This window comes from Ambystoma mexicanum, chromosome 1q (assembly GCF_040938575.1).
Source record: "Ambystoma mexicanum isolate Mex_15411 chromosome 1q, UKY_AmexF1_1, whole genome shotgun sequence".
NCBI classification, from domain to species: Eukaryota; Metazoa; Chordata; class Amphibia; order Caudata; family Ambystomatidae; genus Ambystoma; species Ambystoma mexicanum.
Window position 1 is genome coordinate 357,929,302 of NC_090922.1, and position 24,026 is coordinate 357,953,327.

Genomic DNA, 24,026 nt, shown 5'->3' on the forward strand with positions numbered 1-24,026 from the left:
GCACTGCACCACTAGCACCAGTGAAATCCCCACCTCCAGACCCCGTCTCTGTTGCTTGCACGGCCTCCTCCTCCACCAAACCCCCCACCAACCTGGATGACTCCGTGCCATCTTCCCCCATTGGGCCCTGTGGGGTCCCAGCTGCCCCTTCTGCTGCCGAGGAGTCCAACTCCGACCTCCGCCTCTTGGACCTCCCCCCGGCAGCTGCAGCCTGGGACGCGGCACCAGACTCCTCACTCCCCGACGAGATCACAACCTGGGAGGGGAGCCGGTCCTTGCGTCTCCGGCTGGTGGTGCGATCCCCGCCGCTGTGCTCCACAGCACCTTCTCCGCCCTCTTCATCAGTTGACGCTGCAGACAGGGAGAAATTAACACAGGCATCAGGGCACTGTACAATGGCCACATACACACATGACAGTTGCACATGAGTGGCATTGGCAAACCTCAGACATGGCATCACAATCGGCAACACACATGTCATTTCAACTTGCACACATGAGCCATACCACAGCCACATCCCAACTGCCAGCACCATCCATACACATACAACAGCATGAGCAGGCAAAGGAGAGCCAGACATCACATGCAACACAGGGAGTGCACTACACATGCACGCACACCACCACACTTGCATGCATGTGTACACCTCAGCCGACTGTCACAGTGTTCCGATGGGCATCCATGTCACATCTGCCAATCAGGCTTCCACATCCCGCTGTCACATGCATCCATGTTGCATCACTGTTGCACCCTTGTCAAATACACACACATGCACATGTACACAGTGCTGATACATGCAGCTGAAAACAACATACATGCGTGACATCGCGAACATGCCCACTTACATACACATTCATCCAAACATGTGTGCCCACACAACTGCATTTGGCATGCAAGCCTACACACACAAGCACCATCCATGTCTCACACATGACAGCCTTCGCATGTGTTAGCCTCACAGCCCTGTACACCCCCACCCGTACTCGGCCCCATACAAACAGATGTGCAACTGGCACACTACTGGCACATCACCACACACACAGCTTACAATCATGATGCATGTACACTTACCGCTCGACTCCAGACGGGTCGGCCTCTCAAGAACCTGGATGTGGAGCGCTGGGGATATGCGTTCCAGGACCCTCATCTGATCCTCCGACAAGTGGCCCCGGCGCCCCTTAGCATCCGCTGCCTTCAAGAGGCGCCGGGCCTTGTTCAGGGTCCTGGTCCTGAAGTCCTTCCAGCGCTTCTTGACATGTTGGAAGTCGCGGACTGCCACCCCCTCTGCGTTGATGGCAGTCACGGTGTCCGTCCAGATCCGAGTGCGTCCTTCCTTGTCGGCGCGCACACTTCCATAGAGGGCATCATACTGCCCCAGGACTTGCTCCACCAGGACACCAACTTCCCTGGCACTGAAGCTGGTGCCCCTCTGCCTCTCTGGCTGGGGGTTGTCAGTGGTGCCAGATGTTGCAGTGACCGACATGACAACCCCAGAGGCAGGAGTGGGTGGGCAACTGGGTCCTGGGGCTGGGCTGTGGAGCAATGGAATCCCAGTCGGGAGTCTTCGGTTCCAGCAGGGGTGGTCACAGCAACAGCACCCCTGGCTGATGTGCAGGCAGCAAATGGCAGGGCACGTGGGCAGCAGGTAGTCAGGCAGCAGCAGATGGCAGGTGGGAGCGTGCTCGGGGCTCTGGGGGCAGTAATTCAGCCTTCTGGGGAGGAGCGTGGTCTTCTGTGTGCTTACGCATGGCCAGCTTGATACGGAGTGATTTGGCACGTGAAAATCCTGCACGTCTGTGTGTGAATCGAGGAAAGGCCCTTAGCACGTATGCACGTCAGCACGCATATGCGATTTCATTGGACCAAAGGCCCTTACCGCATAAGCGCGTCTGTGACGTGACACACGCAGGTGTTTCCCTCATTACACGTGATGACAGAGCACACATGGATTTCCACCAATCGCGTGTGGAACTTCCTGCGCACCCCAGAAATACACGTACACAGGCCAATCGCGTGTACGCTCACTTCCCTCCGATTACACGCGATGACACTCGGACGTGCAGTTTTACCACGTGTGCTCGCATATGCGATTTCATTGGCCCAAAGGTCACCATGCGCAGCTGTGACGTCACGCGCATGGCCGTAGAGAATGGCGCGTGTAAAAATGAAGAGATACACGTCCGAGTGTCAAAGCGCGTAATTGGTGGAAATGTCCTCATCGCGTATGCGCGTCTGTGACGTGTGTATAAAAGGTACGTGTAGAACACCATTTCCTTGTACGTGCTTTTCGTGGAGAGCGAGTGGGTGAATTCTGTACTTCTTGTCGGTTCACACGCGATTTACTTCACGGCGTTTCCAGTTCGTACTCCCTGTTACCTCTGACAGCTTTTTGTCTTTTCCTCTTTTTCCTGGGCCTGTTCCCTCAAACAGCGTTCCCTTCTACTGTTGTCCTGTCTCCTCAGACAGCGTACAATTCTTCTTTTGGCGGGGGTTTTGCCAACGCGCACACGCGCATTTTTTTCACGCTTTTGTTCCTGGCAGACAGTGAGTCGCGCACGTATTTAACATCTGTGCTTGCCCCGTGTGTCGCGTACCCCTTCAGAGGTCATTCTAGGCTGCGTGTGACACGCATACGTTCATTCATGTGTTTCTGGGTGCCACAGCGTAGGGCAGGTTTATCTTTCCACGCACGTGGTCTAGGAGGGGTTGCGTGCACCTTACTTCGCTTTTTTGGGGTGCCTGTGCGTTGCGTGACCCGTCATCTTTCCCCAGGGGTGACATACAGCCATGCTAGAGCACTAGGGTACGATTACCATCTGGTACCCAACCCCTTTGACCCCCAATTGCCCAGGACAATAGTTCACATCGACTCCCATACGCACAATAACATCTGTGCCATGGCTGGGAGGCAACCAAGCCGTAAGGGTGGCAAAGGTGGCCGAGCCCCAAGTGGTGGCTGTGGTGGATCCAGTAGGGGACGTGGCCGTGACTTGCAGGGTGCCCCTAGCCCCCCATGTGTGGAGGAGCAGTCAGGGACACCCATGCACCCCCCCTGGTTGAGGTTACCGTGGCTGACACCATCCATGCTCAGCCCTTGTTGGACCAGCCCACTGTGGAACCAGACCTGGCACAGGGTGACTCCATGGCTGACTTCCAGGTCAGCAGGTCTAGGCCACGTGCGCCGGTGAACGTTGGTGTCATCAGGCCACGTGGATCAGGGGCAGCTAGGTCATCTGCTGCCCCGTGTAGGCAGGCTGGGGAGGCTGCAGGGGCAGCTGCGGCTCCATCCACCCCACCTCTCACACACCCATCCAGGACAGTGTCGTTCCAAGTCCATCATGCTGACATTCCCCCTGACACCATCACACTTGAGCTAATGCCTGCACCAACTCCCATGCTGAGTGTGCAATCCCATGCTCCTGCCCCTAGTGTCCAGAGCGGCGTAGGACACTCAGGTTCCCCACCACCTTCCAAGAGGAAGAGTGCTCGTCCAGTAGAGGCTGATGCCCCAGACACGGCTACACAGTCCGGCCCGTCAAGGAAGCCCAGCTTCAATGAGGCCAAACTGAATGCACTTGTAGAGTATGTGTCCACACATGACCGTGAAATGGTGATTGTTGCAGGATCCAAGACCACACCTGCACAACGTCAGGCACACTGGCAGACCATTGCGGACATCATAAGTGCCCTTGGAATCGTGAGGCGCACAGCTAATGAATGCTACAAGTGCTGGAATGACCTGAAGCGCAGGGCAAAGAATAAGCTGTCCTCAAGTCATGCCGCAACTCTAGTGACTGGAGGTGGGTCTCCAGCAGACGACATAGAACTCACTCCACATGAGCAGGTTGCTGGGACCTACGTCACGGAGGTACAGATCCAAGGCGTGGGAGAACTGGAAGATTACGAGGCATTGTCCGGTGAGTGCACATGCATGTGTGTGTCATCCATGTGCATGGTGTGTGTGTGGGAGGGCTTCTGTTTGGGTGCCAGGGTAGGGTGTGTGTGCCTGAGTGGTTCGGCTCACCCATGTGCCTCTTCCTATACATTCTTGGCACCAGCATTTGGGTATAGCAGCATCCCTTCGGCCAACATTAGACATCCAGCCCAACACCACGCCAGTTGCCCTTGGAGTGTCATCTTGCCACAACACTGTTGCTTATTTACCTCTGTTTATTCAGGCAGATTGTTTGCATACCACCACTTTTACTCGGGATTTCTCAGTCCTATTGTCACATGTCTGACATGGCTATGGTACAGTGGACTGGCTCAGTTTCCTGGACATGATTAGTTTAGACATGTCCCTGTGCTATAGGACCATTTTTGACTGGCAGCTGCAGGTTAAACATTTGAACCATTACAATGAAAATAATCAATTATATGAGCAAACTGGACTGAATGAATAATTGGTGACCTCCTCTCCCTCTTCACTTCATGGCTAGGGTACATGCCATCTGTGTGATGGCATGTGCATTTGACCTGCCAATCACTGGCCAATGTGTGATGCCACTGCTAGGCAGCATGCAGCAAATGTGTTCATCTTCCATCTTGGTGTCATCAATGTGTGCCATCTGCCTCCCCATCACACGCAGTGCATGCATGGGAGTGTTTTAGTCATGTGGGACATGTGTCAATCAAGTACTGTTTCTGTAGCCTCTCAGCCCTAATTGTGTGCCATAGTGCTAATGCCTGTTTCCATTTGTTTTCTTTTATGTCTTTGCAGGAGAAGACGCACTTGATACTGCTGGGGTTGTGGAGATGATGCAGACCCAGGAGGGGTCTGAGGGCCGACCGACCACCAGTGAGGGACGTGGTGTGGTGGTGAGTGAGAACCCACAACTGCTGCAGGTCGTGCTCTCAAGGGGTGTCTCTGGCTGCACCTCCCCCGAGCTGTATTCAGGTGTCGATTTGGATGATGAGACCTACATGTCGTCGCAGGTGAGTGTTCCTGGGAGGGATTCTGTTCTGTCCGACCCACCTGCACCAGGGTTAGAACCCTCAATGGGGATGTCAGTGTTGGCAGGTACGCCTTTGGTGGTTACGGATGCAGGGTCACACTCCGCGACATCTGATCCTGTTCCTGGGCCAGCAGATCAGAGGGGGAATGCAGTCCTGCAGCCTCAGGCAGTGCCGGCACAGCAAGGCGCAGTTCGCCTTGCACCAGACAGGTGTGGTGCCAGCCAACGTGGTGGCCGTACGCCACCTGGCAATACCGCATGGGAGCAATCCATTTACGGTATGGCAACCCAACAGGCAGCATCATCAGAGATGATGGCTCAGGCCATGGATAGGGTGGCTACTTCCATTGTCCCCCCCGAAAGGCTGATGGAGCGACTACAGCAGGCAACCGACTCCATCTGCCAGTTACACAAGGAGGACATGTTGGCGTCCAACAGGGACAGGCGGGCGGCACTGGCGACTCTGCAGGAAGCCATCTCTATAGAGTCCCAGGGCCACAGGGAAGCCCTGAGGCTGGAACTCCTTCACCTCAGGACGACTCTTGTTGAGCTTGAGGCTTCAACAAACCGAAGGACAGAACAGCAGCTGGAGCGTCTCACCCGTACGCTCTCAGCTGAGATGCAGGCAACTAGGGCGGAGGTCCGGGCATCCTGTGAGTTGTTGCATGGGGACCTCCGCACACTTATCCTCCAGAACGAGACCTACCACACCCGCATGCTTGCAGCCATGGAGGAACAGACTAGGGCTTTGCGTGGGCTGCCTCACATAGTGCCACCACCTCCTGATGCAGCTGCAGAGGGTGAGGATAGCGACAAAGTGATACTCCCACAATAGGGTAGCCGTGTAGGCCATGAGCCCATGGAGGTGATTTTTTTTCGCAAGATCCACACAGGTGGGTTTTGGTGTGCACCCTGTCCTCGGACCTCCTGGGTGGCCTCCCCCACCCCCCCCGGGCCCATTAATGGCCATTTTTGATTTTTTTTTTGTTTTTTTTTGGGACAGTGTGTTGCCTTGTGTGGCTCCCGTGGGCATACGCTGCATTGTGGCTGGGCACATGCAGGCTTGTCATGGTTTCGGTTCAGATGCTTGGGTTTTTGTCACACACACCCCTCCTGCTTCCTGTTTCCATGGGCTTGCAAAGGGTGTGCCCAAGTGACATTGACGTACATGGTGACATTGGACTCCCATGAGCTGTGTGGGCAGTCTGTAGTCAATACTGTGTATACATTCATAGTGCATATTGTTGTTGTATTGTACACTGCATGGTGTATTGATATGTGCCTCTGCATCCATCTCATCCTCTATATTTGCAGGTCGATTCATCATGTCTTCACAATGCGGTCCACCTTGGAACTGGAGTCCATGTTGTAAGCAGTGCACCTACACTCTTGCGTGGCGCTAAAACTGTATACTTGGAAGTGTTCGGAGGGCTGTCATCATCAGGTGGTGAGGCTAGCTAATTTTTAAGTCTGTAATGTCATGTTTAAGGTAGGTTGGAGGTTGTGTAGGTGATTGGTGTTCTTGGTAAGTATTTGGTAATGTGGGTTGTAGGTCCTGCATTACTGTGAGCATTTCATGTGTGGACATGTTTCCATTAGGGACACTGTAGCTGGTGACACTTGGGGCATGTTGTGGGGATTAATTTCTTTCCTCTCACATTGCATGACATGCCATGGTGTGTTGTGTGGCCGTGCCGGGGAGGGGGTGGGCGACATGGCACTGTTTTCATGTAGTATTTTGCGAGTGGGTATTCATTTCTGCAGCATGGAAGTGTCTTTTCATGACACTGCATTGGTGGTGTTTGTGTAGGTAGGGATGCACACATTGTGACACTTCCACATGAACAATCTCAGGCTGCTATGGTTCTGACAGTTGACAGTCCCTTTGTTCGTCTTAATTGTCAGGTCGAGTCATCATTGCTTATCAGATGGTATGTGCCAGGCCTGTGTGCACTCCACTGGGGTGTGATTTCTATGTGAAGTAATTAGCCACGAGCTGCGTACGGGCTGCCTCACACCGTGCCCTCTCCCCTCCCATGCGCAGCAGCCGTGCATGTGGTTGGGGATGTGGGGGCACCACCATGTCCACAGCCAGGCCACGGCGTGTTGCAACATTGTGCAGGATACATGCTGCCACTATGATCCTGCACACTACTGGGTGCGCATATAACAGCTGCCTGCCAGAACAGGTCAAGGGAGCGAAAGCGTGACTTGAGCACTCTGAATGTGCGCTCCACTATGCCCCGGGTTGCAATATGGGCTGTGTTGTATCTTACCTCTGGAGGCGTGATGGGGTTCCGAATTGGCGTCATCATGTGGGTGCTCAGAGGGTAGGCACTGTCCCCTGGTGAGGAGGTGATGGGTATCATTAGTGGGGTAGTGACATAACTCTGCATCTGACATGCATGCATGTGCAGTGGCATTCATACTCACCAAGCAGCCATGTATCGCCATGCCGCCCAGCTTCTAGGTCCCGGTTTAGGGTAGACATTCGGTAAATGAAGCTGTCGTGGGTGGACCCTGGATAGTTGGCTTATACTGAGGTGATGATTCCCTTAGCATTACACACTACCTGCACGTTGATGGAATGCCAGTGCTTGCGGTTCCTATAGATGTGCTCAGATGCCCTGGGGGGACGTAGTGCCACATGGGTGCAGTCAATGGCACCTAGCACTTTTGGGAATTGTGCCACACTGTAGAAATCGAGGGTGGCAGCCTGCCTTTCTGCAGGTGTCCTGGGCAGGTATATGTGCCTACGGACTGATGGGCGTGCAGTGATGATGTTCAAGACCTGGTGTAGGCAGCGTGACTGCGTGGCCTGTGACACCGCACCCACTATGGCACTTGTCCGCTGAAATGATCCTGTGGCCAAGAAGTTCAGTACATTGAGGACCTTCTCCAGGGGGCTGAGTGCTTGGGAGCACAGGGTGGGTGATGTGAGGTCATCCTCCCACTCACTGACCAGGTCCAGTATTATGTGTGGGGGAAACCTGTACCTCCCATACACCTGGTCATCAGGCATCCCAAAAAGGCTGGTTCTGGGAGTGAAAATTCGGCCCTCACTATCCTCCTCCTCCTCCTTTGGTAACCCACGGCCACTGCTGCTAGGAATGGTATATTCATCCTGGCGGATGAGCTTGTTTGTTGTTTGTGCGCACTTTTATGCTGCGCGGGTCGACGTACGCCTGCTTCAGGCTGGCGTACGTGTCTCAGGATTGGACCATTTATTTTTCCGCACGTCGTAGGCAAACGTGTGAATCTTCCCGCCCACCCCAGGAATAAACGTAGCACGCTCTCCCAGGCCCAGTCGCGGGTAAATATTTCCGGCCACCCCTGGAATACATGTACCCCACTCTCACAGGCCCAGTCGCGTGTGGAAGTTCACGTGCACCCCGTAATACACGTACCCAGGCCAATCGCGTGTGGGACTTCCCGCGCTACCCGAAGTACACATACCCAGGCCAATCGCGTGTGGAAGTTCACGCGCACCCCGAAGTACACATACCCAGGCCAATCGCGTGTGGGACTTCCCGCGCACCCCGAAGTACACGTACCCAGGCGAATCGCGTGTGGAACTTCCTGCGCACCCTGAAGTACATGTACCCAGGCAAATCGCACGGCTGGGGGGTGGGGGTGCAGGGGGACATGTGTGGGAGCCTGGTGGAGGCTGCCCCTGGTGGCTGGGGGGTGGGGGTGGTGTAGGCATGGGTGGGGGCCTGGTGGAGGCTGCCCCTGGTGGCTGGGGTGTGGGGGTGCAGGGGGACATGTGTGGGAGCCTGGTGGAGGCTGCCCCTGCACTGCTGGGGGGTGGGGGTGGTGGTAGACATGGGTGGGGGCCTGGTGGAGGCTGCCCCTGGTGGCTGGGGGGTGGGGGTGGTGGTAGACATGGGTGGGGGCCTGGTGGAGGCTGCCCCTTGTGGCTGGGGGGTGGGGGTGCAGGGGGACATGTGTGGGAGCCTGGTGGAGGCTGCCCCTGGTGGCTGGGGGGTGGGGGTGCAGGGGGACATGTGTGGGAGCCAGGTGGAGGCTGCGCCTGCACTGCTGGGGGGTGGGGGAGGTGGTAGACATAAGTGGGGGCCTGGTGGAGGCTGCCCCTGCACTGCTGGGGGGTGGGGGTGATAGGGGACATGAGTGGGGGCCTGGTGGAGGCTGCCCCTTGTAGACATGGGTGGGGGCCTGGTGGAGGCTGCCCCTGCACTGCTGGGGGGTGGTGGTAGACATGAGTTGGGGCCTGGTGGAGGCTGCCCCTGGTGGCTGGGGGGTGGGGGTGCAGGGGGACTTGTGTGGGAGCCTGGTGGAGGCTGCCCCTGGTGCCTGGGGGGTGGGGTGCAGGGGGACATGTGTGGGAGCCTGGTGGAGGCTGCCCCTGCACTGCTGGGGGTGGTGGTAGACATGAGTGGGGGCCTGGTGGAAGCTGCCCCTGCACTGCTGGGTGGTGGGGGTGATGGGAGACATGAGTGGGGGCCTGGTGGAGGCTGCCCCTGCACTGCTGGGGGTGGGGGTGGTGGTAGACATGAGTGGGGGCCTGATGGAGACTGCCCCTGCACTGCTATGGGGTGGGGTGGTGGTAGACATGGGCGGGGCCTGGTGGAGGCTGCCCCTGGTGGCTTGGGGGTGGGGGTGGTGGTAGACATGGGTGGGGGCCTGGTGGAGGCTGCCCCTGCACTGCTGGGGGGTGGGTGTGGTGGTAGACATGAGTGGGGGCCTGGTGGAGGCTGCCCCTGGTGGCTGGGGGGTGGGGGTGGTGGTAGACATGGGTGGGGGCCTGGTGGAGGCTGCCCCTGCACTGCTGGGGGGTGGGGGTGATGGGAGACATGAGTGGGGGCCTGGTGGAGGCTGCCCCTGGTGGCTGGGGGGTGGGGGTGCAGGGGGACATGTGTGGGAGCCTGGTGGAGGCTGCCCCTGCACTGCTGTGGGGTGGGGGTGGTGGTAGACATGAGTGGGGGCCTGGTGGAGGCTGCCCCTGGTGGCTGGGTGGTGGGGGTGGTGGTAGACATGAGTGGGGGCCTGGTGGAGTCTGCCCCTGCACTGCTGGGGGGTGGCGGTGGTGGAAGACATTGGTGGGGGCCTGGTGGAGGCTGCCCCTGCACTGCTGGGGGGTCGGGGTGGTGGTCGACATGGGTGGGGGCCTGGTGGAGGCTGCCCCTGGTGGCTGGGGCATGGGGGTGGTGGTAGACATGAGTGGGGGCCTGGTGGAGGCTGCCCCTGCACTGCTGGGGGGTGGGGGTGGTGGTAGACATGAGTGCGGGCCTGGTGGAGGCCGTCCCTAGTGGCTGGGGGGTGGGGGTGGCGGTAGACATGAGTGGGGGCCTGGTGGAGGCTGCCCCTGCACTGCTGGGGGGTGGGGGTGGTGGTAGACATGGGTGGGGGCCTGGTGGAGGCTGCCCCTGGTGGCTGGGGGTGGGGGTGGTGGTAGACATGGGTGGGGGCCTGGTGGAGGCTGCCTCTGGTGGCTGGGGGGTGGGGGTGCAGGGGGACATGTGTGGGAGCCTGGTGGAGGCTGCCCCTGGTGGCTGGGGGGTGGGGATGCAGGGGGACATGTGTGGGAGCCTGGTGGAGGCTGCCCCTGCACTGCTGGGGGGTGGGGGTGGTGGTAGACATGAGTGGGGGCCTGGTGGAGGCTGCCCCTGCACTGCTGGGGGGTGGGGGTGATAGGGGACATTAGTGGGGGCCTGGTGGAGGCTGCCCCTGGTGGCTGGGGGGTGGGGGTGGTGGTAGACATGGGTGGGGGCCTGGTGGAGGCTGCCCCTGCACTGCTGGGGGGTGGGGGTGGTGGTAGACATGAGTGGGGGCCTGGTGGAGGCTGCCCCTGGTGGCTGGGGGGTGGGGGTGCAGGGGGACATGTGTGGGAGCCTGGTGGAGGCTGTCCCTGGTGGCTGGGGGTGGGGGTGCAGGGGGACATGTGTGGGAGCCTGGTGGAGGCTGCCCCTGCACTGCTGGGGGGTGGAGGTGGTGGTAGACATGAGTGGGGGCCTGGTGGAGGCTGCCCCTGCACTGCTGGGGGGTGGGGGTGATGGGAGACATGAGTGGGGGCCTGGTGGAGGCTGCCCCTGCACTGCTGGGGGGTGGGGTTGGTGGTAGAATTGAGTGGGGGCCTGGTGGAGGCTTCCCCAGCACTGCTGGCGGGTGGGGGTGGTGGTAGACATGGGTGGGGGCCTGGTGGAGGCTGCCCCTGGTGGCTGGGGGGTGGGGGTGGTGGTAGACATGGGTGGGGGCCTGGTGGAGGCTTCCCCAGCACTGCTGGCGGTTGGGGGTGGTGGTAGACATGAGTGGGGGCCTGGTGGAGGCTGCCCTGGTGGCTGGGGGGTGGGGGTGGTGGTAGACATGGGTGGGGGCCTGGTGGAGGCTGCCCCAGCACTGCTGGGGGGTGGGGGTGATGGGAGACATGAGTGGGGGCCTGGTGGAGGCTGCCCCTGGTGGCTGGGGGGTGGGGGTGCAGGGGGACATGTGTGGGAGCCTGGTGGAGGCTGCCCCTGCACTGCTGGGGGGTGGGGGTGGTGGGAGACATGGGTGGGGGCCTGGTGGAGGCTGCCCCTGGTGGCTGGGGGGTGGGGTGGTGGGAGACATGGGTGGGGGCCTGGTGGAGGCTGCTCCTGGTGGCTGGGGGGTGGGGGTGATGGGAGACATGAGTGGGGGCCTGGTGGAGGCTGCCCCTGCACTGCTGTGGGGTGGCGGTGGTGGTAGACATGTGTGGGGGCCTGGTGGAGGCTGCCCCTGCACTGCTGGGGGTGCGGGTGGTGGTAGACCTGAGAGGGGGCCTTGTGGAGGCTGCCCCTGCACTGCTGGGGGGTGGGGGTGGTGGTAGACATGGGTGGGGGCCTGGTGGAGGCTGCCCCTGGTGGCTGGGGGGTGGGGGTGGTGGTAGACATGAGTGGGGGCCTGGTGGAGGCTGCCCCTGCACTGCTTGGGGGTGGGGGTGGTGGTAGACATGAGTGTGGGCCTGGTGGAGGCTGCCCCTGGTGGCTGGGGGGTGACGGTGGTGGTAGACATGAGTGGGGGCCTGGTGGAGGCTGCCCCTGCATTGCTGGGGGGTGGCGGTGGTGGTAGACATGGGTGGGGGGCTGGTGGAGGCTGCCCCTGCACTGATGGGGGGTGGGGGTGATGGGAGACATGAGTGGGGGCCTGGTGGAGGCTGCCCCTGGTGGCTGGGGGGTGGGGGTGCAGGGGGACATGTGTGGGAGCCTGGTGGAGGCTGCCCCTGGTGGCTGGGGGGTGGGGGTGGTGGTAGACATGGCGTGGGGGCCTGGTGGAGGCTGCCCCTGCACTGCTGGGGGGTGGGGGTGGTGGTAGACATGGGTGGGGGCCTGGTGGAGGCTGCCCCTGGTGGCTGGGGGTGGGGGTGCAGGGGGACATGTGTGGGAGCCTGGTGGAGGCTGACCCTGGTGGCTGGGGGGTGGGGGTGGTGGTAGACATGGGTGGGGGCCTGGTGGAGGCTGCCCCTGCACTGCTGAGGGGTGGGGGTGGTGGTAGACATGAGTGGGGGCCTGGTGGAGGCTACCCCTGCACTGCTGGGGGGTGGGGGTGATAGGGGACATGAGTGGGGGCCTGGTGGATGCTGCCCCTGGTGGCTGGGGGGTGGGGGTGCAGGGGGACATGTGTGGGAGCCTGGTGGAGGCTGGCCCTGGTGGCTGGGGGGTGGGTGTGGTGGTAGACATGGGTGGGGGCCTGGTGGAGGCTGCCCCTGCACTGCTAGGGGGTGGGGGTGGTGGTAGACATGAGTGGGGGCCTGGTGGAGGCTGCCCCTGGTGGCTGGGGGGTGGGGGTGGTGGTAGACATGGGTGGGGGCCTGGTGGAGGCTGCCCCTGGTGGCTGGGGGGTGGGGGTGATGGGAGACATGAGTGGGGGCCTGGTGGAGGCTGCCCCAGGTGGCTGGGGTGTGGGGGTGCAGGGGGACATGTATGGGAGCCTGGTGGAGCCTGCCCCTGGTGGCTGGGAGGTGGGGTGGTGGTAGACATGGGTGGGGGCCTGGTGGAGGCTGCCCCTACACTGCTGGGGGGTGGGGGTGGTGGTAGACATGGGTGGGGGCCTGGTGGAGGCTGCCCCTGGTGGCTGGGGGGTGGGGGTGCAGGGGGACATGTGTGGGAGCCTGGTGGAGGCTGCCCCTGGTGGCTGGGGGGTGGGGGTGGTGGTAGACATGGGTGGGGGCCTGGTGGAGGCTTCCCCTGCACTGCTGGGGGGTGGGGGTGATGGGAGACATGCGTGGGGGCCTGGTGGAGTCTGCCCCTGCACTGCTGGGGGGTGGGGCTGGTGGTAGACATGAGTGGGGGCCTGGTGGAGGCTGCCCCTGCACTGCTGAGGGGTGGGGGTGATAGGGGACATGAGTGGGGACCTGGTGGAGGCTGCCCCTGGTGTCTGGGGGTGCAGGGGGACATGAGTGGGGGCCTGGTGGAGGCTGCCCCTGGTGGCTGGGGGGTGGGGGTGGTGGTAGACATGGATGGGGGCCTGGTGAAGGCTGCCCCTGCACTGCTGGGGGGTGGGGGTGGTGGTAGACATGAGTGGGGGCCTGGTGGAGGCTGCCCCTGCACTGCTGGGGGGTGGGGGTGGTGGTAGACATGAGTGGGGGCCTGGTGGAGGCTGCCCCTGCACTGCTGGGGGGTGGGCGTGATAGGGGACATGAGTGGGGTCTGGTGGAGGCTGCCCCTGGTGGCTGGGGGGTGGGGGTGATGGGAGACATGTGTTGGTGATCAGTAGTGCAAGGTGACATGTGGGTTGGCTGGTGGGCATGGCCATGGTGGATGGGTTGCCTGTGGGACATGAGCAGGGGTGCAGGGTAGTACCCTGTGGTGTGGGCTGCCTGCAGGCGCCGTGGAGGGTGTAGAGGGAACACCTGGGAGGACCCACATGGCCAAATCACGTGTAGCATTCCCCGGCACCATCGAAATACACGTACCCTGCTGATATCGCGTGTGAATCTTCCCGCGTACCTCGGAATACACGTACCCAGGCCAATCGCGTGTGGAACTTCCCGCGCACCCCGAAGTACACGTACCCAGGCCAATTGCGTGTGGAACTTCCCGCACACCCCCACCTACCCAAGCCAATCGCGTGTGGAACTTCCCGCGCACCCCGTAGTACACGTACCCAGGCCAATCGCATGTGGAACTTCCCGTGCACCCCCACCTACCCAGGCCATTCGCATGTGGAACTTCCCGCGCACCCCAAAGTACACGTACCCAGTCCAATCGCGTGTGGGACTTCCCGCGCACCCACACCTACCCAGGCCAATCGCGTGTGGAACTTCCCGCGCACCCCGTAGTACACGTACCCAGGCTAATCGTGTGTGGAACTTCCAGCGCACCCCGAAGTACACATACCCAGGCCAATCCCGTGTGGAGCTTCCCGCGTACCCCGAAGTACACGTACCCAGGCCAATCGCGTGCGGAACTTCCCGCGCACCCCCACCTGCCCAGGCCAATCGCGTGTGGAACTTCCCGCGCACCCCGTAGTACACGTACCCAGGCTAATCGCGTGTGGAACTTCCCGCGCACCCCGAAGTACACGTACCCAGGCCAATTGCGTGTGGAACTTCCTGCGCACCCAGGAACACGCGCACATGCTATTTTTCACACAGCGGGTGTCTGTGTTTGTCGGTGCCCCTTTGCACCTCATTTGTCCTAGAGGGCCACTGTATGGCCCATTCATCATGGCTGTATATGGGTGCTTTTTGTTAGCGCACATTTTGGCGCACATTTTTTTAAGTCGCAGGGGCGCTACCGCCTGCTTTCTTGTGGCGTACTTGTTTGGCCCTGTGCGCGTCTTTGACCGTGCGCTGGTTTGCCCTATTCGATTCCATGAATACGGGTTGTAGGCGGGCGTGTGGGCGTTCCGCGCACTTGCCTCCTGTACTTCCCCCGTGACGCCCATATTTTCACGTGTTGTTCCCCATTCCGAGTGTTACGCCCCGTGTTCCGCCTACTTTTGTGATGTGCGCCGCGCTATGTGCGATTTCGCAGTGGCCATGGTGCACGCTGTTGGATGACCTGTGCGCCGGTGTGCGCGGCGCACATTTTTAGCGCACAACCAATGTTTTTCTCGCGCACGGACTTCCATGAATCGCTGTGCGCTGGTTTCCCTGCGATTTTCGCACTTGCACTGCGATTTTCGCACTTTTCCTGAGATTCGCACGTTTTGGCACCTCTGCGTAGGAATTTTCGGCGCACATTATTTCCATGAAACGACCCCTCAATTTCCAATGGGAGTGAGCAAGTAACCAGAAGACCCAGCCCATACAGCTCTTTTGATGCTCCCAATATTGCATCCTGACACTCTCTTGTTGTTAGGCCAGCCTCCACCATGTGGAGGTTCTTGCTATTCGGAAATCGTACATATTCAATATATTTTTAGCTGAAAAGATAGAGATTTGGAATTTGTTTGAAACTTGACAAAATTAAATTTCTACAGCGTGACGCCACTTTCTTGTGGTTCGAATTTACAGTGAGACACATTTTTGGCATTGCAAAAATTGACTTTTCTACAGCTTTCCTCATTGATTGTTCTCCGATCTGTCCTGAAGCCGTCCTCACAATGGCGGGCAGCATTGTAGTCCCACCAACATTTGTTGATTTCCCTTCTTCATTCCAGATCTTATCTATCATACAATACTTCCCTTGACCCAATCTCACTTTCTCCTGCCCCAACTTCTTTATGGGGCGTTTCAGGAAGATAGGTGCCAGTTTTGCCCTCTCCCCTCCTGTTGAATTCACTACTCCAATAGGACCTCTTCCTTGGTATCTCCTTTGCCCTTTGTTCGAAAAAAAATATGGGCGCCATCGGGATTTCTCAACCATCTGCAGACCAACCACAGTTTCATTATTTCCTCTGGTCTATGTTCACCCATTCCCCGTGACCAAGTTCATTTGTTCTGTCTTATTCTCCCTCTCTTGGGCCTGCCAGTCTGTTTGCAGTTCCACACTCACACTTATGATTTTAACTCCTTCTTGCTGCAAATTATCCAGACCCTTCCTCTTATCTTTTTGATTACGCTTTCTTGTTTCTGGCTGTCCTTCTTTTGGGGGGCTTACTTTACAATCCTTACTAATGACAGTTGTAGAGTTAAAAAAATCTTCTATCATGGAGGTCGCTACTGAGGAAGAGTTACATAATGTTTTCAAAAAGGAATTTGTTCCTGTTTTCTTGTGTTTTACACATTTTTGTTTCTTCCTTTTTTCCCTCCTCTCTCGGTGTAATGGATTCTTTATTGCTTCTCCTTCTTCTAGCCTCTCTCTTCCTCAATCTCCTTCTACTTTTAGAAAGGCGATGCCCAGTCTCAGTGTTGGTTTGTTCAACTACAACAAGGTCTTTGGGGGCCAACTCATCCTGCTGTGGGGTGGTTGTACTTCCATTCAACATCTCCCCTACCACATTAGCCAGTCTTCTGAACTCCTCAACAACTGAGTCTGATAACAGGGTATCATCAAAGGAAGAATTTGATTCCTCTATCCTATCTCCTTTTCTTTCATCCAAATTCTCCTGGCACCCTAAATTTAGGTGTTTCATAATGTCTTGCATGGGGACATTATTAGAGACTTCCTCTTTCCTTTTAGTTGAGAGCGATATTTGGACAGCTGACAAGTCTAACCATTGTTTAGTTAGCTCCAGTTGGAGGTCCTTCAGAATAGGAGCCAATGTGGAGTTTATCGCATTGTTACACCCCACCAGGAATGAATCGAGGCTTGCTATTTCTTTAGTTGGTCCCATAAAACCCCAGCCTGCGATTGAACCTCTGCTCTTAACAGTTCAAAAACAGACACCAGAGAGTTTAGGACGGAATTGAGTGCAGACAAGGTTATTTAATTTAGCTGAGTTCCAGTTTGTATTGTGGGATTATACTGCGAGCCATTACATTCCTCTTCTACATCAAGGGACCCCCCAACTGCTACTGATGCTACTAAAGAACAGTTCCCTGTCCCTATATCATTGACAGGGTCATCCATTCTTGCTTCTTCTAGAGACGCTTCCATTAAGGGGGTATGGTCACGATGTTCCCCATTTACACTACCTCTTTCCCTAGTCTGTATCCTAGGATCTTGGGTGGCAATCAGTAGCTCATCATAATTTGTGCCCCTCCTTCTCCTCTTTTCAAAATGGTCGTCTATTTTCATTTGTATCTCTTTTGTTGTAACAGTATATTCAAGCCCCCGCTTCCACGATTGTCTGATGGCCTGTTGTTCCTGAGCAAAACGTGGCCCTGCCACAGGTGTTTGAGGCAATGGTTGAGCATGCATTTGGGCCTGGATGGATTGCCTGCAGGCCGGTATGGGACAAATCCGTTCCAAGTGAGAGTCCATTGAAGTGGACTTTTCTTCAGCTGTAGGGGGCATTATAACCGGCCCTTCCCATTCTGGAGATGTGACATCATCCTGAAACTTGGTGCTGCGAAGTATAATTCTTCTTAGAGCTCAGGGGTGACGTTAGAAAGAATAGATTTCAGAGGCAGTCCTCGTGTTTGAGATTGTTTGTATAAAATTTGCTCAGCAATCTTTTCTACTTAGCCCCTATTTCTTCGCTACTCCGAAACCACTTAATGCGAAGGCTAAACAGATGATGACTGGAACCCTTTCTAATAAGCGGATTATGTGGATGGGAATCTGTGCCCCGACACCGGTCCTCCCACTTTGCTGTTTCTTAGTTTCCTGATGTGAATGTTTCTGCTTAGGTTTGTTGCAGCTAATACAGCTGATTATGTGGCAGTTCCGCGAAGCCGGATCAAAGGGCATTGACCCCAACAGTCTCCCGCTTCCTGCCACAGCATTAACAGACAGTTAAACACACTAGTCCACTCTAGTGCCGATGAAATGATAACTTGCCAATGATCCTGGAAAGTTCCTTTAAATGGAAAACCGCCACTTTTCCTTTTGAAAATTCACACGGGTGCTTTTGCGGCTTCGATTTACTACGTTAGGCGAGTACTGCAAGATCAAAGGGGACCTGTCCCAGCAGTCTTTTCACTCACGCTGAATATTGTACACAGCCAAAAGTTCAATGACTCAATAACACGAGCTTACCTGTTACACTGCTGCTCAGAGGTTTTTCAAAATGTCTCCCCAGAGGTCTTCTGTCTCTCCAACTCTCCGGATACCGATGGACCACGAAAGATCACTTTCACTCCCACTTCCTCGCTGTGCGTGCGCCGCCCTGCAAATGGGAATATGAAGTCTCTTCAGCCCTCTCAGCTCACAGGCTCCTCCTCCAGTTAGAAACAGAAAAAATACTTGTAGAATGCTTGTAGAATCACCACAAAAGACAACTTTCACTCCCACTTCCTCTCCAACCTGCTAATTTAGTCCACAATCGATTCCGTTTCATGCGATCAAAGGCTGCTGAAATGTCTATTGAGGTAAAGTAAGTGCAACCATCAGGGACTGCCCAAGCCAATTCTTATATGGTTTTCCAGGCCGTTCATGTTTGTTGAATGACCTTTACAAAAACCATTCTGGAGTTTGTTCAGCGCCTATGCATAGAAGTAGCCCATTGCTCCAGGTGAGTTAATAATAGGGAATAAAAGATCTTACAATCAACATAAATTAACGAGATTAGTCGATCGTTTTTGGGCTAAGACCTGCTACCTCATTTGAAAATCGGTACAACGTGAGCCGTGCTGCAAGATTCTGGCATCACTCCAGTGTGGAGGATACTTCTGAATTGCAAAAACAACACGTTAGCCCAAATAATCGTGTCGGCCTTAAAGGTATTATTAAGTTAGGCAGTTCAGACCCAGGGCTTGTGACTTCTTGCATTTCTTTAATAGATTATGAATGACTTCTATGTCCAATTCTTGCTGCCAAGAATAATCATATTTAGCAGTACATATTGATAAGTTTTTGCCATCATTCATGGGGGGAGATCCAAATAGATCCTTGAAAAACCTGATCCATTGAAATTCCAGAACTGCATTTAATTGTAAGGTAATGGTAATAGGATCTTGTTTATTGATTAGGGACCAAAACGACTCCACATACAAGTTAATCAGAACTTGGAGCATGGTTTCAGCGTCACCCTGCATCATTAGTGCTCTCTTGGACTTATAGAAATTCTTGTATTTTTGTTTTATTTTCATAGCAGAATTCACTTTAGTTACGAGATCCTGGGTTGATGCCATAAGTTTTCTAATCTCTTTTCGCATAAGAGATTTGGCTGAGGCCAACTCTTCATTATAGGTATGGGTGGGTCTAGTAGGTTTCAAAGGTCTAAACCTGGTGGCAATTCGAACACAATTAACCATTTCAGACATAAAGTCCTCAAACTTGTTCACTTTAAAAGTCTCAATTTTCCACTCTAGTGAAGTTGTTAACATAATTGTGTTGAGATATCGGTTTAAGATTGCAATGTAGGACCAGCGTTTTGCATTATCTGAAGAAGTAGTTCATAAGTGGGACACATGTATTCATTCTCTAGTGATTAATACAATATTTAATTCAGCTTTTAGAATGCCATGGTCACTCCAGTCTTTCCTGAGCACAGTGAAAGAAGTACAATAGTTTGACAAATAATCATCAACAAAGATATAGTCCATGGTCGATGAACTAACCCGCCTAAACCATGTTTGCATATTATTTGCTTAATCAAAGTCCTTCCCATTCAGTGGATGGTGCCCCAGCACCCCTGGGGCCATACACAAGCTTCTTCCTGCTTGGGATTTAACATTTTGGGAGAACATATCAGACGATAAATCAAACAAATCATTTTCCATACCCTGAAAAACACAGTTAGCATTTAGGTCCCCTGCAAGTATTACCCTTCCATGAGGGTTACCAGCTGACCATAGGAGAATACACTCAGAGATCGCCCCTAGGAAAGGTTTAAGCTCAGAAATCCCCTTGTGCCAGTAGACGTTTACCTCTAACCATTTGAAAGTCAGATTAGCTGAGGTCAAAACGACTGCCATGGCCCCAAATGGAAGTTCATCACATTTATAGCAGCAGACATTCCCATAGCCAAATCAACAGCAATTATAAGCCCTCCAGATGCCCTCCCAAACTTGCTGGCTCTTGCTGCTTGGTTAAAGACTTAAAAACCATCAACACTGCGGCCTTGATCAGCCAGGCCTCTTGGAGCAGGATACAATTTGCCTCTTTGAGGGTAGACATGGCAAGCAGATTGGAAAAGAGATGGCGGCTCCCCCTCATATTCCACAATTTGATATACAGGGACATATCCCTCTTCACATGAGAGCCACCAGTAAGTTGATTATGGATCAGGTTTACGCCACAGTGTTGATGTGGCTGCCGGCCCCTCAATATTATTGCCATCAGGCTGTTCATCAATCCTAACCACTGATCTTGGCCCTGGCCAGTGGGATGAACCATAATGCGAATTGAGCGTATTTCTTCTTTGGAGGATAGCTCAGGGTCAACATGCTCGCCTTGGAAGCAAGACGACATGGAGCAAGACAGGTTTGATTCCCGGGTCCACGCTTAGAAACCTCTGGGTATTAAGCGTGTTATAAATAACCTATCATATCATATCATATCATCATATTTAAACAGGAACTTTCCTTATGTAAAAATATCAAAATAAGGTCAAGCACCTGGAAGATATTATCGACGTAAGAACCCTGCCTGGTTCGCAAAACACTAATTCTCTCAACTCTGAAGCTCAAAAGAACTGGATTTCTTAAACCGGTCCTTATAATGTGACTAACATGTGTTAAGACAGTGTATTTACAGTACAAATGTGATTCATATTCAAGGACCACGTTATTATTTGAGTTAAGTACCAAATAATGTCATATTTAAGGGCTATTAAAGTATTATGTTAGGTATCACTTTATATCATTTGTGACTAGATTTGCATATATTTCATCTTACCTAAAACAATGGAATGTAGAGTCTTACAGGAATGTAGGAGACATTTATGGGGCAACAATTAATTTAGGAAGTTCGTCCAACCAATTGAGAAAATTTGGATTCTTGACCATCCTTGTTTTTGACTCATATAACACCAATGTGCACCACCCACCCCTTCCACAGTATATATAGAATTATTAATCAGTAAACAAAATCAGAATCACATCTTAGTTATCGAAATGCACACCACCACACTCTGTAGCACAAAATCCTCACTTCTTTATAAAACTTGTCACAATCCAATTGAAAACTCAGTTTGATTCTTTTTATACCAAAATCACAGAATGTTTAACACAACAACATGTACATTTTCCATCTGACTTTCTATTCCCCCCTGTTTACATGTAAAAAGAAAACACAGTTCTAAAGAATACTTTGGAGACCTGGGTCACTCATGAGAATAACCCGAATGTGGGGATAATTAATGCAGCAACCTAGAACCCGGACAGTACACTTGTGCTTTACAATCTGCTTTGTATGGGGTCTGATTTAAATAAAATATAGCACTCTTCGATTGGGCAAAATAAATTTGACGTACGCAGTGCTCTATATTTATGAACTTCCTGTATGATTTCCCAATCTAGCTCTGTTCTAGAATAACAGACTTTTAATAACAAACTCTTCTCTACAAATAATGAACCATTTTTCTTTCACACTATGCAGTGGGAAAAGTCTGCCTTCAATTTGGAGTCAATTTGGAGTCAATTTGGAGTCCCTTTCTCACTCTCAGTAGAGTGTGTGCTTTTAACTCTGATATATTTCACTTGGTTTCACTATGAAGGCACTTTTCTGAATAGCACGGATCCAGGTATTTAGTTTTCCTTTTGCAACACCTGTGCTTTAAAGCAGGGTATGGGTAATAGTAAACAGGTGGTAATTTCGTTTTTTAATCCCTCCATTTTAGGGGATGTTGTGGTTGTCAAGAATAATGTAGGGATACCCAATTACTTTATCAGACTCTGGGACTCATTCCGAGTATGGAGGTAGTCATGGCACTTTTTGCGCCATGACTACCTCCCATATCGGTTCCGGGTCCGACCTGGTTCAATGGGGACTTACCGGTCCATTCCAACCCTGGAGGGATCGGTAAGTCCCCATTGAGAAATCCATTCCCCATTCCCATTTGAGCCCCCATAGGGCTCAATGGGAATGGGGAAGTAGCTAATAACGGTACCACAATTTGCGGTACAGTTAATAGCTCTCTGGTCCCTTAGCAGCTCCCGTTAAGGGCGCCTGGTAAAACCAGGTGCCCATTGCGGGACCCACTAAGGGACCGCAGAATAGGGCGCAAAGGGATTACCGGCACTGATGTCCTTAACGGTGCCCGGTATCCCTTTGTGCCCACCTCGGAATGAGGCCCTCTATCTTTATCATCACTCGGATGAATGTTGAGAATTTTGAAGTTCCCCAGTATCACTCTAATGTCCGTTGACAATGTGGGAATGAATTAAATTATTAATTAATTAGAGAATGCTAGGTATCAATCTACTTTGGTATGCCCACCCAATCAATAAAGGGAAGATATTAATTCAAATAGCAACCCACCAATGGATTGTCTTATTTACTTACTTTTAATCACTCTGGTTCCATGCTTAGGAAAAGTCATCAAGGTCATCTCATGGGAAGCATAGGGACTTGGTCAGATGGCCCCTCCAGGCTCAGTTATGGATAGCCTCCAGCATCAATCCCTCTGTCCTGGTTCCCTCCAGATTTTAGTCTTTCTGCTCATCTCCTCTGACATCTTCTGTCTCTCTTCCAATAATTGTATAGAACTCCAGTTAGCTTAGACAGCTCAGATCATTTCAGACAGCTCTCCTAGTTTTAGTCAGTTCAGACCATCCCCATTTTGGAAAGAGATCCCCTTTTCCCATTGTGTGTCTACTTTTAAACCCCTAATCACATCCAGAAAATCTCTTAATTATCTGGTGTCAGCTTATTTGCTCATTAGTTGGATTGGACACTGATTTTCCTCCCCCTTAAACAAGGCCCACCCCCTTTCCTCTAATTGGTCCTGAAGTTTTTAGAGTCCATCTCTGGGAGTTATGGTGCCACGCATTTGAAATGGCATTTCTAAACAACTTCAGTTATGAACTTAAAAATCTTCAACATCACATTTTTATTCCAATTTACAGATATGTATTACAAACTATATATTTCTGCATTGGTATGATCACGCCGGTCACAGTGCACTGTGTCTCATGTCGGCACGTGGCTGCAGGTGTGAATGGCGATTTATTCATACAGGATAACAATTAGAATCATCAGATTATACAGACAGGTATCTGGTTCCATTAGCTACAATATTCCAACATCTCCTATATGGAATTTATTCTGGGAAGCTGAATCACATTTTAGCTAATAACTCTTGGTCCCAAGGTTACATTTTATGGGGAGTTGTATTATCAGATGGGGCTTTTCATAAGCTTTTTGGGAATATGTTAACCATTTGTGTACGCTTTCACAGTCCCCAAGTTAATGGACAAAATATGATTCTCCATATAAACCTATGGCATTCCATTAATTAGAGCATACGTTTCAGTTCATTCTAATCAAACATTTGTTCTTCCCAAGACCCTGATGTAGGCCTGGGTATTCACTCGGTGTTGACCAAACCTGCAATAAAGTACTTAAAATGTTTGCTCCCAGTGTTGATGACCAACTGTGTTCTTATCTTCCTTAAGCAGAGGGTATAACTCAGCCCCCTGACTCATTTGACATTCTCCTGGAACATGTCAATTGTCATCAGCCATCTGGGCTTCACTGCAAAACGAAATTTAATTTTGACTTTATTTTAAAGAGTTCACCATCTTTTAGCAGCATCATTGTTTATTCAGTGTTGTCATTCACCCAAATACAACCACTCCCCAGGCTCAAGCTCCACCTCCCTTCCTGGCTCTGCTGAGGAATCAAAAGAATTGACCAAATGTCTGGTACATGTAGTGGGAGGTGATCAGTTCTTGATCTTTGAATCTGTAGTGGGGGAAGACTTCTTCGGGTTTACACACAGGTTTTGGATACTTTGATGAACTGAAATTAGTATTTGTAAAAATGCATTTTTATTTACATTACATGATGCCTGCTTCAATGTCTTGCATCACACAAGATGCATTTTACTCCTGCATCTTCATTCTTGCAGCTTGTTTAAAAACAGTTACTTTTTTCTGTAGCCACCAGTTTCCTTAATGTGTGCCTTTAAATGTGCTCCTGAAAAGGATTTTCATCTGTA